At 43.1% G+C, this 13,659-nt stretch overlaps 1 long non-coding RNA gene across 4 annotated transcripts in view; it reads right to left on the reverse strand.

Annotated features, from left to right (window-relative positions):
* Positions 1-1,534: 1,534 nt before the first annotated feature.
* LOC310831574 overlaps positions 1,535-13,659 on the reverse strand; it is a 39,870-nt gene continuing 27,745 nt past the window's right edge. Inside the window, exons 1-3 of one of the 4 annotated variants that reach the window (XR_014557907.1) lie at positions 8,828-8,871; positions 5,987-6,093; positions 1,535-1,790 (exon numbers count right to left, since the gene is read on the reverse strand). This is a non-coding gene — a long non-coding RNA (uncharacterized lncRNA). Of the gene's footprint in view, positions 1,791-5,986; positions 6,094-8,509; positions 8,702-8,827; positions 8,872-13,659 lie in introns of those variants that run through there. The other 3 variants (XR_014557908.1, XR_014557909.1, XR_014557906.1) reach the window with 3 other exon arrangements.

The raw sequence follows: 13,659 nt of genomic DNA on the forward strand, positions 1-13,659 counted from the left end.
CCTGTAGCTCAATAGTGTCTACATCAGGAGTGGGCAACCTTTATCCCACCACAAGGGCCATGTTTGTGGTGGGCAGGATCAGAGCCCCTCACTTGCTCTTAGCACTACCATTCCACACCACTTCTCTCTGAAGAATTTCAAGTACTGATGATGTGAAGAAAAGAAGTCCCCATTCCACCAAACCATATATTTTCATTTATTTATTTATTTAATAAAATTAATCCACCACTTTATTGTAAAAACAACAACAACCCTGAAGGCAATTTACAAAAGAAGAAAACAATAGAATTATTCATAAAAACAGTTAAAAACAATTTTAAAATAAAATAAAATCAGTTATAAACCAAGAACAGATTAAAATGTATGTCAACTGTCTACATATATGAGTAGGCATGTCTACATAAAAATGTTTTTAAAGGTAAAGGTAAAGGTACCCCTGCCCGTACGGGCCAGTCTTGACAGACTCTGGGGTTGTGCGCCCATCTCACTCAAGAGGCCAGGGGCCAGCGCTGTCCGGAGACACTTCCGGGTCACGTGGCCAGCGTGACATCGCTGCTCTGGCGAGCCAGAGCCGCACACGGAAACGCCGTTTACCTTCCCGCTGGTAAGCGGTCCCTATTTATCTACTTGCACCCGGAGGTGCTTTCGAACTGCTAGGTTGGCAGGCGCTGGGACCGAGCAGCGGGAGCGCACCCTGCCGCAGGGATTCGAACCACCGACCTTTCGATCGGCAAGTCCTAGGCGCTGAGGCTTTAACCCACAGCGCCACCTGCGTCCCAAAAAATGTTTTTAGCAGGTGCCAAAAAGAGTGCAGTGACGGTGGCTGTCTGGTGTCAAGAGGCAGGGAGTTCCAGAGTGCAGGAACCGAGTGCAGAGTTGCATTGATTTCTTGCAAATGAAGAAGGCTATTATGTGGTGGCCGTAGCAGTGCCAGTTCCACAGACTGAAGTACCCAAGTGGACATATATGGTTGCAATCCTAAAACACAGTTACTAGGGATGAAGCCCTATTGAGCTCAGAATTGCCCTTTTATTGTCTGCATTTTATCACGCTGACTTAGAATCTGATGGGGCCTTGTAAAGGACAGAAATGAACACATTGGACTCTAGCAACAACATACTGCTATTATTATTATTTAAATTGACAAGACACAGCCAACATTTGGTGCATTTTTAATTTCTACTAGGAAGAAGTGACGATGTTGTCACCCAGTTGTATCTGGGTTGTTTGAATGCTTCCAATTCACAGTGACCTAATGATCAAACTGAGGTGACAATATTAAGTCTGTTGTTCTGTAAAGAGCCTTCTATTTCTGCCCTAATATTAGAGAGTAATATGCACCAAACAGATTTTTTTTCCAGGATTGCATCTTGTCTTTTAGACCAGATCGGCATGTTCAAAGCAATCCCACCTTTTCAATAGTCCTCCCCCACTCCCTTGAGGGCTATCATATGAATATCATTTTCTGGAGAGGAGGCAGTCTAAGCAATGAGCCCTAGGAAAAGGAGAGGGGGAAAAACAGGACCCAACAGAATAGATTACATTTTTTTATCATGTTCGAGTTATTTGATTCCCCCTCCTTTCTTCTTCTTTTGCCAATGGTGCTCTTAACAGGGTTGCAAACTACCCATTGGGCACTCATTACCCAGCACAGGAGAGGGGGTTTCCTTGTAAATATGCATTAAACTGCGGTGGTGTTTGCCTCCACTTCATGCTGTGACTGAACTGAGGCAAAAACATGCTTGCTTGAAAGCTGTCACAGGAATGTTTTACTGGCCTGATGTTACTGCCTAGGACACACACACACACACACACACACACAGAGAGAGAGAGAGAGAGAGAGAGAGAGGTGTTAGCAGAAGAACTTATGAAGAGCCCTACAAAAGCCCAGCATCTTGTTCTCACTGTGTGACCAACGGATGCCTCTGGTAGTGGCATCCCCAGCTAGCATGGCCATTGATCTTGGTCCAGCAACATCTGGAGCACCACAGATTCCCCATCCCTGGGAAGCCCACAAGCGAGACATGGGGGCAACAGGGCTCTTCCCAATTGGGAATCCCAGAAGCCAACATTCTGAGGTGTTCTGCCTCTGACAGGGGAGGTAATGTACAGCTAGTTGCCATTGACAGCCGTTTTCTCTGTGAATTTGTCTAATCCTGCTTTAAAGCCATCCCAGTGGGTGACCATCACTACCTTTTTCTAACAATGAAGCACTGAAGATGCACTGCCTTTTGTCTGAACTGAATTTATTCGACTTCATGTGATGACCCCACCAGATCCCAGTGTTATGGGAGAAGAAATAAAAATCGCCTCTCTGTCTGCTTTCTCCAAATCATGTTTAATTTTATGTACAACGGTACCTAGGTTTAAGAACAGACCTGTTTATGAACTATTCGGTTTACAAACTCCGCAAAACCGGTAGTGTCCTGGCTTGCAAACTTTACCTCGGTCTAAGAACGGAATCCGAACGGTGAAAGAGCACCGGCAGAGAGAGGCCTCATTAGGGAAAGCGCACCTCAGTTTAAGAACGGACTTCCAGAACGGATTAAGTTCATAAACCAAAGTACCATTGTACCTTTATTATATATCCCCTTTGCTCACTAAATATTCCAAACTGAATATATCCTATTAGTAAGATCCTCTTACAAAACTCACAAAAATGCCATTATTAGACTTCTGCCAGCCTTTGATTAGCTTGGATTAATAAAGCATATCATTATTTAACAACAACAACAACCTGGGCAAGAACGCTTTTAGTTCTGACCCCACGCAGCACTGCCATGCAATCTCCAGATGATTGCTCCAAGGGCTGTCTGTCTGTCCCTTAGGCTGCAAGGGGATTCCCACCCCAGCAGAAGGATGTGCTCCAGAACCTTTTGTAATATAACAGGGTTGCATGGCAGACAGACTGATGTGGAAAGTGTTCCCTGATGGCTTGAAAGCCAGTATTCTAACTTTTAAAGCCAGGGCTACCTCTACCTACCTGAATGCTAAACTCCAGGCAACCTTTCCACTATTTCCCCCCTCCTCCCTCCCCCTCCCTCTCCCCCTCGCACAATGCTCCATAGTCCATGTGTAGCTCCCGTGAATATTCAAATACTGTAATTGGAGATGATTTACATTGTTTTGAATTAGCTAAAATTCCATTGTTAAGCACAAATGCTGCTCCAGTAAATCATGGAGCTCTTAATGGGTCCGCGTGTTCAGGTTAGTGAGCCTGTTCAGATTTATCGTGCTCCCAGGGAGCTGACCAGTGTATTACGCTGCCTGCTGCTAGGTAATATGCATGACACATTTCTAGACACTAATTCATTTATTTAATAGAAGCCATATGCAAAAACAGGAGTTCAAAATGAGGCTGACAAAGAAGGTATAAAAGTTTTATTAATCCATAGCTAATCAAAGGCTGGAGGAAAGCATCTAATGGTGGCATTTACAGACCATATCGAATGTGAATAAATTATTTTTTCCCCTAAAAAAAGAGAGAGAAAGAAAACTCTTATAATAGGATGTATTTTGTTGGGGACATTTATACTTTTAATTATGGAGGCAATCAATTTACTGGAGGCAGCTGGCTGAGATAGACTTTAAAAGAATCAACTCCAAGCAGAGAGAACCCTTTCCTCATGTTTCTTAAAACCTTCCCAATTACTCCTTCTGCCTGCACTTGAAAGCTAGAACCAGAACTCTTGGGGGTCAAAATCTTGGGTTTTAGAACCCATATCCAAATTTATTACTTCCTGGGCCACCTAACCATAGATAGTGGCCAGAGGGTGGTACTACAGCAACCAGCTTTGGAGAAGTCACAAACCACATTACTTCTGACTTGGCTTCTCAGCAGCTTCTTTGCTGGACTGTATGGTATCTCCTTGTTCAGAGGCAGTCTACCACAAAATACCAGTTGCAGCGGAACAAAGGAGAGCTGTTGCTTTCAGGCTCTATTTGTGGGCTTCAGGGAGGCATATGGCTGTTCACTGTATGTCACAGGATGCTGAACTAGATGGGTCTTTGGTTTGTGCCATCTGGGATAGGTGAGTAGTTTACCTGGACTCGTCAACATTCTGAAGAGTCAGGAGGAATATGCCAATGACGCAAAACTAGGAGGGAGAATTAGCACTTCAGAAGACAGGAACAAAATCTAAAACGACCTTGATAGAGTGGGATACTGCCCTGAACCCAATTAAGTGAAATTCAGAAGAGATGAATGTGAAGTTCTCTATTTGGGGAGGGGGGAAGACTGTACTACTTAAGACTGTACTATGAATCGGCAGCTTTCTGCTGGTTGAAAGACTGGCTACTACTTGAAAACGCAGACATTCTGGATTTGGAAGGTTTTAATAACATGTTTGGTTGGCATGCATATATCTGGTATGGCAAGGTTAAAGTGCACAAGGGTTTCAAAAACCATATTGTCAGGAAAGCATTATATAATGTTTGGACTCGGTATAAGGATTTGTTGGAAAACAAAACTCCCAGGTGGTTATCACCAATGGAGGCTAAAGAGGTGAAGAAGCTAAACACGAGAATTAATTGGCCAAAATATTCTGAGATTTTAGAAATAGAAAGTGGCGAATTTAAATTACAGAGCTTTGAGAAGATAAAGTCCAAGGTACGAGATTGGCTCCATTATTATCAAATAATGGAGGCCTTTAAACAAGACAGGAAAATTGGGTTCCGGGTGGAAAAATCGAAGTTAGAAACTGAATTGTTAGAATCCAATACTAAGAACCTATCAAAGATGTATAACTTGCTGTTGAAGTGGAATACAATTGATGAAACTGTTAAATCAGCAATGGTTAGATGGGCACAGGACCTAGGACATGACATCATGTTTGCTGACTGGGAACAGTTGTGGACCACAGGTATAAAATTTACGGCTTGTAATGCCTTAAGAGAAAACATTATGAAAATGATTTATAGGTGGTACATGACCCAGTCAAGCTTGCTAAGATTTATCATTTGCCCAATAATAAATGCTGGAAATGTAATGAGACTGAAGGTACCTTCTTTCACCTTTGATGGACCTGCCCGAAGATTAAAGCTTTCTGGGAAATGATTTATAATGAAATTAAGAAAGTACTTAAATGTACTTTTCATAAGAAACCAGAGGCATTTCTTTTGGGTATGGTGGGCCAACTGGTGCCAAGGAGGGACAAGATCTTTTTTATGTATTCCACAACGGCAGCAAGGATTCTACTAGCAAAGTATTGGAAGACACAAGAGCTACCCACGCTGGAAGAATGGCAGGCGAAAGTGATCGACTTTATGGGACTGGCAGAAATGACCGGCAGAATCCGTGACCAGGAGAAAGAAGCTGTGGAGGAAGATTGGAAGAAGTTTAAAGTATATCTTAAAAATCGCTATAAAATTGAGGAGTGTTAAAGTGTGAAGGGAAAGGAAGATGTATAATTACAGCTATATTTATTCTTTTTGATTTAATGTGATATTGAATAGGAGAATAAGTTTAAACTTTAATTGGCTAAAAGAGTTGCTGAAAAATTATGAAACTCGGATGCAAAAAGGGGAAGGTATGGGGAAGTCCGAGAAAAGAGGCTTACGGAAAGGAGGTTAAGAAAGTAGGATTTATGTTTTTTGTGTGTGTCTGTTGTTGTATGTATTATTTAGTGTTGTTGTGTCGATAAAATTGGAAAATCAATAAAAAATTATTTAAAAAAAAAGAATGCAGCAAGCCACTTCTGTGAAGGCTTCCACTATTTTGGGTGAACTCATAAAAGTATTATTCACATTCACAATAAGATTCTAACTTAACCAGAGAGATTAAAAAAGAACAACTTTTTTCTTATTCCATTAACACCCCCCTCCCCACAAATTTCTCAAACTAGGCCAGTTCTTTAAAAAGTAAAAAACATTAGAGCTATACTGAATATTTTCCAGTTTTGATTGTTGGGTAGAAACTAGCAATTTTGGTGAGAGCAATTCCCCACCCCCACCCCCAGATTAGCACTTGGGCTGTGTGAATACTCACTCTTAGAAGATGGTGTGGAATGATTCCTGGTTCTCCAGTGATGCTGCTCTCTGGTGCTGGTGCTTCTACAGCCCTCTTCCTGTGATTCTGCCCAAACAGAGGTTATGCTGCAATTAGAATGATGTCACAATGCTAGGCAGAATATTACATTTAGCTACAATATGCTGTCATGGATGCTAAGTGAGATCAACTGGGAGTGATTGAAAAGGAAGGAAGGAAGGAAGGAAGGATCTTTTTTCAACTCCCCCCCCCCCAAAAAAAATGTTTTCCAAAAAAAAGCTGTGAATAGTGTCAGTTCAATTTTAGTAATTGTTGCTACAAGTGGTTTTGGAGAAGCCTACATTGGATTTCTTCAAAATTTCTGCTCAACGGCAACAGAAAATGTCTCAGAGATCACCATCACTGCCTTAAATCCCCAATCAAGTTAACATGCACTCCATAAACCAGCTGGACAAGCAAGACAATGTGGAAAGCCTAAAGGTTAAGTATGTATGATTGACCCTGAGGAGGCCATGTTGTACAGATCATTAAATATATCGTGCTCTTCCGCTTCAGCTGGTCGTGGAGGGAAAGTGCCCTGGGAACATTATTCGGCACTGAGATCTTTCTACCTACCTTATTGTGACACAAAATCAATGCCTACCCCATATCCCTCATTTCCTTGGATTATTGCTGGCTTTCTGCTGCTTTCTGGAGCTTAGTCAGTGCAAAAACCCTAAATATTCACGCAGGAGACTGCCAAAATCTGCACTCAGATTGGGTGCATTAGCATATAGGGAAGTCCCTGCCATTGGCTGAGCAAAAGGAGGCTTTGCTTTAAGCAGCCTGATGTGTAGAAGGGGTTGGGATTGTGTCCACTGGTGCTGACTTCACCTACATGTATTCAACAGACCTTGTCACCAGGCCACATGCCTCCTGTTGTCCAAGCAACGAAGTAGAGGCATAGCTCAGCGGAATAGAAATTATAGGAGTCAACCAATCCATCAGCTTCTGTATGTTCTTTCTCTTCAGTCCTCTGTAGAACCAGAGAACATCAGAAGAGCACAGCTGGATCAGGACAAAGGCCCTTCTTGTCCAGCATCCTGCTCTCATAGTAATCAACCAGATGCCTATCAGAAGCTTGCAAGCAGGACCTGAGTACAACGGTGCTCTTCCAATTCATGATCTCCAGCAACTGGCATCCAGGTGCAACCCTAAACCAGGTGGACCAATGGCCAGACTTGGCATAAGCCCTAAATCACTCATGGGAGATGCTATAGTCCATGGGGGCGTAAGAAGAGCTGGCTTCTGGATCAGACCAAAGGTCCATCCAGTCCAGCATCCTGTTCCCACAGTGACCAAGCAGATGCCTACACAAAGCCCACAACCAAGGCATTACTGCTCCTCTCCCCACCTGTTCCCCCAAAACTGATCGTCCACATTTCCCATTGTCCCACAATTTCTTCCATTTAGTCTATGACTTTTAGGCATGGGTCCAAGAGGTTTTTAATTTGTCCCAGCATTTTCTACAGGGAAATCCACAAACAACAACCTGAGAAAAACACTTGTTTTTTTCCGAATCAAGAGTAAACAGCTGGTTTTCCCAGGGAAAGCAATGGGACTAAAGAAGAACCTCTTGGGCCCATGCCTGGAAGTCACAGACGAAACAGAAGTGTGGATGAGCCCTGATACATATTACCTATGATACTAGAGATAGCGCACAGTCATCAGGTCTGCCACGACCCACTGATAGCCTTATTCTACATGAGTTGGTCAACCCCCATTTTAAAGCTGCCCAATATGGTATCAATCACAATATACTGTGATAGTATATTCCATAGTTTAGCTATAAAATGGGTGACTAAGACTTTCGTTTTGCCTGCCTTGACATCAGAGAAGATGCTCCATGTCACTTCTAGTTTCATAACAACCCATATTTTCAGGGGTTATCCAAGGGCAAGGTCTGCATTAGGAATGGGGAATCTATGGGCTCCAGATCCCATTAGATGGTGGGCTTGGGATGGTCATATGGCCAGTGGCTGGGGTGATTGGAGTAGTGGTCCAGCAACACCTGGAGGGCCACAGGTTCGCCTCCCCTGGTCCAGCTCAAATAGATCTGAGTCATGTTGGTACCTGGACGGAAGACCCTCTGAGAAGCAGGGGGTGGGCACAGTGTGCCATTGTCAGTTCCATTGTGGAGGGAGGGTGGGATGTAAATAAAACAAATAATCAGGAGTGATGAAGAAGACCATGATGTGGCAAGTCAAAATCCACACAGAGGTGTGACTCATTTAAAATCAAAGCCTTTGTCATCTGTTCCAGCCCTGTGTCTGCCACAACTCAACAATCCAGTGGGAAATGGCAGCTCTTTCTTTGGAACATGGCAATATTTATTGTCTAACCCGCCTGTTCACATCCGTCAGCCGTGAAAAGTCACCACTGCTTTAAAAGACGATCAGTTTTAAGTAATGCCATCCATCACAAAACAGAACAGAGTGAGCAACATTTCCTCAACTGCAATGAATTATACAAGGGTCAGCTCACTGGAGTCGCGGTTGGCAACACAAACATTGGCCTCAGGTAGGAAACCTATCTTTCCAGCTGTTCTTATCCATATGGGTTCAATGAACTGCAGACGTTAGAGGCCTTTAGCTTATCGAGTGTGGCTGCTGGAGCTATTCCATCTAACTGGCATCATAAAACAACGAGGGAGGGAGGTGAATGCAATTCATCTCCCACTCATCTGGTTGCCAACTGCTGACAGAGGAAGAAAATGGAGATGTAAGAGAAGTCGACAGATGTGGTGAAGGAAGTACAGGTGCTCCAGTATTTGAAAACAGGCAGGGATTTGAGATACATCACCTGCTACTCAGGGGCATATGGAACCTCACACTGGACTAGTTTCTTGTGCTTTGGGAAAATGTTATGGTCACTGACATCGTCATCATCATCAATGCCCTTTGTCTCTTCAGATGAGACAACTGAAGCTCACACAGCATTTAGTCTTGAGCCTCATCCCCTTAACAGTGACTTTATACATGAAATACTGACTGGCTTTTTCAGGGGAGGGTGAAATGGAATATTCTGAAAGAGGGAATGACTGGAACACTAAACAGCAGCACTTTGTTGCAGCCGCCACTATCTTCTTCCACATTTTATCTTAAGACTTTGACTAAGGATGGACTTTGTTGCTTCAGTATCAAGCAAGCTTTTTCTCTCTCCCTTCCTCCTCCTTTGCTTAATATTGTTTATATACTGCTATTCATTAAAATGAATATCAAAGAGGTTTACAACAATTAGACATAAAACCATACCATTAAAAACAGGTTTTTAAAAGCTAAAATCACAAATGAGCAAGCTGTTGTGGAAAGATGCCTGCATAGGCCTGACTGAGTAGAAAAGTTTTCAGCAGAAGTTGAAAAGTTGAAACAACATTTTCTGAATCTCTGTGGGTAGAGCATTGCACCATGCTCTACCATGATGATACCAAAGGCTTGGTTTATTGTGAGTGTCAAATGAGCATCACCAGCTCCTGCACTTGATCTCAATGATTGATATAAAGGTTCAGGACCTAAGTTGTTCAGGGCTTTGTTAATTAATTCAAAGACCTTGAACCTTCAGCCAGCACAAATGCTTTAAAATTGTGTTGCTGCTGACCAGATGTTCAGCAATCTGGCCGCCACATTCTGCACCAGCTGGAGCTTCTGAAACAAGCCCAAGGGCAACCCCACATAGAACTGTAGAGTTGGAAAGGACCCTGAGGATCATTGAGCCATGGGCTTCCCAAACTTGGGTCTCCAACTGTTTATGGACTACAGTTTCCATCATTCCTGTTCACTGGTCCTGCTTGCTAGGTATGATGGGAGTTGCAGTCCAAAAACAGGTGGCGACCCAAGTTTTGGAAACCCTGATCTAGTCCACCTGCCTGCAATGCAGGAATATACAGGGATCAAACCTCCAACCTTGGCATTATCTGCACCATGCTCTAATCAACTGAGCACATTGCAGTAATCCAGCCTCAAAGTTTACCAACACATGGGCTACAGTGGTCAGGCTCTCGCGCTGATGAAGAGTTCTGGAGAAGTCCAAAGCTTGGTTGTGGTTTAGTGGTGCTTTGCTTGTTCTTGTACATGTATTGCCTGATTGTGGATTCGGAATGTCTTTGTCTTATGGACCAACACAGCTTTCTTTACTTTTTGTTTCCACGGCTTAAGAATTTTCTTTAAACAATATTTTCTGGAGTTACCTCCAGCCTCCTTGAGCAGGGATGGTGCTGGGTTTGCTCCATGAGGCCTGGTGACACTCAGAGAATTGCATACAGATAAAGTGAACAGACACATTCAGCGGCATCTGGAACTTTGCTACACAAGGAGTTTTAGATCATCTACCACTTTCTATACCAGACATTAAATTATGTAAATATATTAACAGACATTCAAAATATTGTAATAAAAGGCTTCCATATCCTTTCATCTCTCTCTCTCATCCTTGGGGTTTTAAGTTTTCTCTTTTATTCTTTAAGGACACACAAGGTTATCCTCTAGATTAAAAAAAAAAAGCACCACTATTGATATTTTAAGCCACTAATGATGTCAGCTATCTTTTGTAGGACAGCAGTTTTTTGTTTTGTTTTGTTTGGCTGGGAGCACTGTCTATCAGCAAAGGAATTCCATTTGTTTCATGAGGAGCATCCACACACTTCTTGAATTTTATTTACTGTGTGGCTTTCCTACGAGACAGAATTGCATTTTAGATTTAAATGTTAGGGACAAAATTAAAATTTGAGATGTATTATTATCAAATCTTTGGTTGCAATGCCCTGTCCAAGACTCCTGTGAACCATTTGATGAAGGTACTGTATAAAGGTGTATTTTTCAACGTGCTTTCTTCTCTCTATGCATTCCTTGTAAACATTGACTAAATCCCTACTAGGCTTGGCCACATGCTTTGTTCAAAGGCGACTCGTCAATGAAGGGTTGCTTGAGAGGGCTAGAAAACAGTGTTGGGCATCTGAGCTCTGTAAATCAACTTTGGTAGCACAACAACTCATTTGACTGGCTTGTCCAACGTCTGAAAATACACAATTTTTCCAGGAAATTAAATTGCTGGTGTCCATCTTATTTACTCTGTGTTATATTTCATCTACTTTATTTTATTTTATTCTCTTTTACTCTATTATACACATTTAGATAACATGCTTTTTGGGCTCCCTGCTTGTTTCCTTGGTGCCAGTTAGATTTGGGGGGGGCAGAATCTATTAATGATTATTATTATCGCCATCATAATCAATTATTACAGGAAAGGATTCTTCAGGAAAAATTATTTAGATATATTTATTTTTACCCAGCACAACTAAAATTAATATCCAGCTTTAGTACTATAAAATCTGCCTAGCTTCTCTTGTTTCTGTTTTCCACCTGCCAGGGAACCTGCTTAAAAATGAGATGGATCTGGATAATTGGGGGGGGGGTGGCATTTCAAAAATGCTCCTTCTCACCTAGCTGAGCCTCCGTGGAATGTCTGCTGCCTCCTCCCGCATTTCATCTTGAGACATCAGCATCAGCCAGTTCCTGCCTCCACACCCTTTGCTGCTCTTTCGCACTTCTAGCCTTTGCATAGCCCATTTGCACAGTTGCCCTGCCCTGTGATCTGTTTCTTGGTCACATTTAAAGCATGACAGATTGGTAGAATGGAACGGAACCCTTTGTTCCCATCTCCATTTTTATAACTTCCTCTTTTAGTGTACTTCCATATTTTCTCCTCAAAACAGGCACACAGGGGCAGAGGAAAGGGGTGCGGGGGTGCGGTTTGCCCCGGGTGTCACCACTGAGGGGGGTAACAAAATGCTGGGCAGCACTCACCATGGGGCCTGCAGCTCGCCCCCGCCACGCCTCTCTCCTGGGAGTGACGCGGCAGCTTGGGCGCCCACAGGCTCCACGTTGCCAAAACTGCCCGCCTGCTGCCTCTCCCACCCCCCAAGCTGTAGGGCGGCTGAGTGGGAGGAGGCAGGCAGATTCTTTGGAGGCCCCACAGTCTGCCCTGCCCCTTTGGGTGGCTGGCCTTCCCCTGGGCGCAGCGCCCCAGGCACCCAAGCAGCGTCCTCCACAACTACAGGCACTAACTGCTGTTTCCTCTGAACAAGGTGTCTGTCGCTCAGCTTCAGACAGTTACATTTCATTTATTTATTTCACAGAATTTATACACGGCTTCATTGAAAGAATACACTTCAAGGTGGTTTACAAAAAATATAAAACAAAAAATTAAGAATAATTTAAAACTTCTGAAAAGTTGAAATAATGACAGACTAAATGCAAATTAAAAACTGCACCACTTTTCTAAACATCTGAGAAGTCTTGTTTAAGCAATAATGTTTTGAGCAGGCACTGAAAAGAGCACAGTGAAGGCGCCTGCCTGACATCCATGAGCAGGGAGCTCCAAAGTGTAGATGCCGCCACATTAAAAGATCAAGATCTTACAAGCAGGGAATGGGTATTACCAGTGGCGCCAACTCCAGGGGGCCTTGAAGGCCCTAGCAGTCACATTTTTTTGTTGTGGGAGCTCAAACCCCCCTGCTGTGTGCCCTACAACTGCCACCCCCCACTGACACCACTACCCTGCTGCCACTACTGCCATGCATGACCTTACTGTGAAACCGGGGCCTCTGCAGCCTCTGGAAGGTCCAGCCTTTCTTGGTACCCTAAGCATGTGCTTAGTCTGCCTACTGGGTAATCCAGCTCTTTTCCTCAGACTTACAATTTCACATATCGACTACCTGTTTTCATGGCTTGGCTACCAGCTCTTCCAGATGAGGCATGACTCTTTCTTTGGGCAATGGCCACACTCTCACCCTGCCTTCAAGGGCTTCCTGTCCTTGTCCCTTTCCTTCCCAGCCTGCTAGCTTCCCTGTCCACATCCTTTCTCTTCTACATGCCTCTAGGGGGACTTATCAGCGTGGATCTCACCCAGTTATGAACTTTGTCTCTGAACTTTTGAAGCTGTTCAAGTCATTGTGACCAATATTGTCTCCTCTGAGCTCTCCAAGTCTCTGGCAGAATTTTTTCCACATCACCTATTACCTTACTGGAAATACCAGGGATTGAATTTGGGATGTTTTTTGCATGCAAAACAGGGGCTTTGCCACTGAGCCATAGCTTCCCTCAAGTGGGCTGCTTCTCCAGTGGGTCTCTTCCATCACTCAGTCCCTCTTGGGTCCCAATCCTGCCTAGATTCATGCTTCCACTTCCTGCAAGCCTTGGATGTCCTTCAACACTGCATAATTTAATTCAGCCTTTGCCAACCTGGTGCTCTCCAGGTTTTGGACTACACACCCCATATATATTTTTTTGAATAATATTTATTAAAGTTTCAAAGAGATTACAAAAATGAAAAGAAGAAGAAAAAAATACAAAATACAGAACAATAAAAAACAATTAAAAACAAACCAGTCTTTCCATGTCTTGTCTTTCATTTGCTTGTTTCCCTGACCTCCTCACACCTCCCTTTTTTGTATTCTAGTTCAATAGTTGTTTCAGCAAGTCCTTACCCTTTTTGCTTTTATCTTGATATTTTATCTTAATATATTGTAACTTTACATTATCACCTGGTAACAATCCATTTTTATATACCCCTTAATAACATTATTGCTAAAACCACATAACTTCATTCCAGCATCCCTCTAACATTCCTTAATTTTA

Source organism: Podarcis gaigeae (genome assembly GCF_964106915.1).
Source record: "Podarcis gaigeae genome assembly, chromosome: 14".
In the NCBI taxonomy this organism is placed as follows: Eukaryota; Metazoa; Chordata; class Lepidosauria; order Squamata; family Lacertidae; genus Podarcis; species Podarcis gaigeae.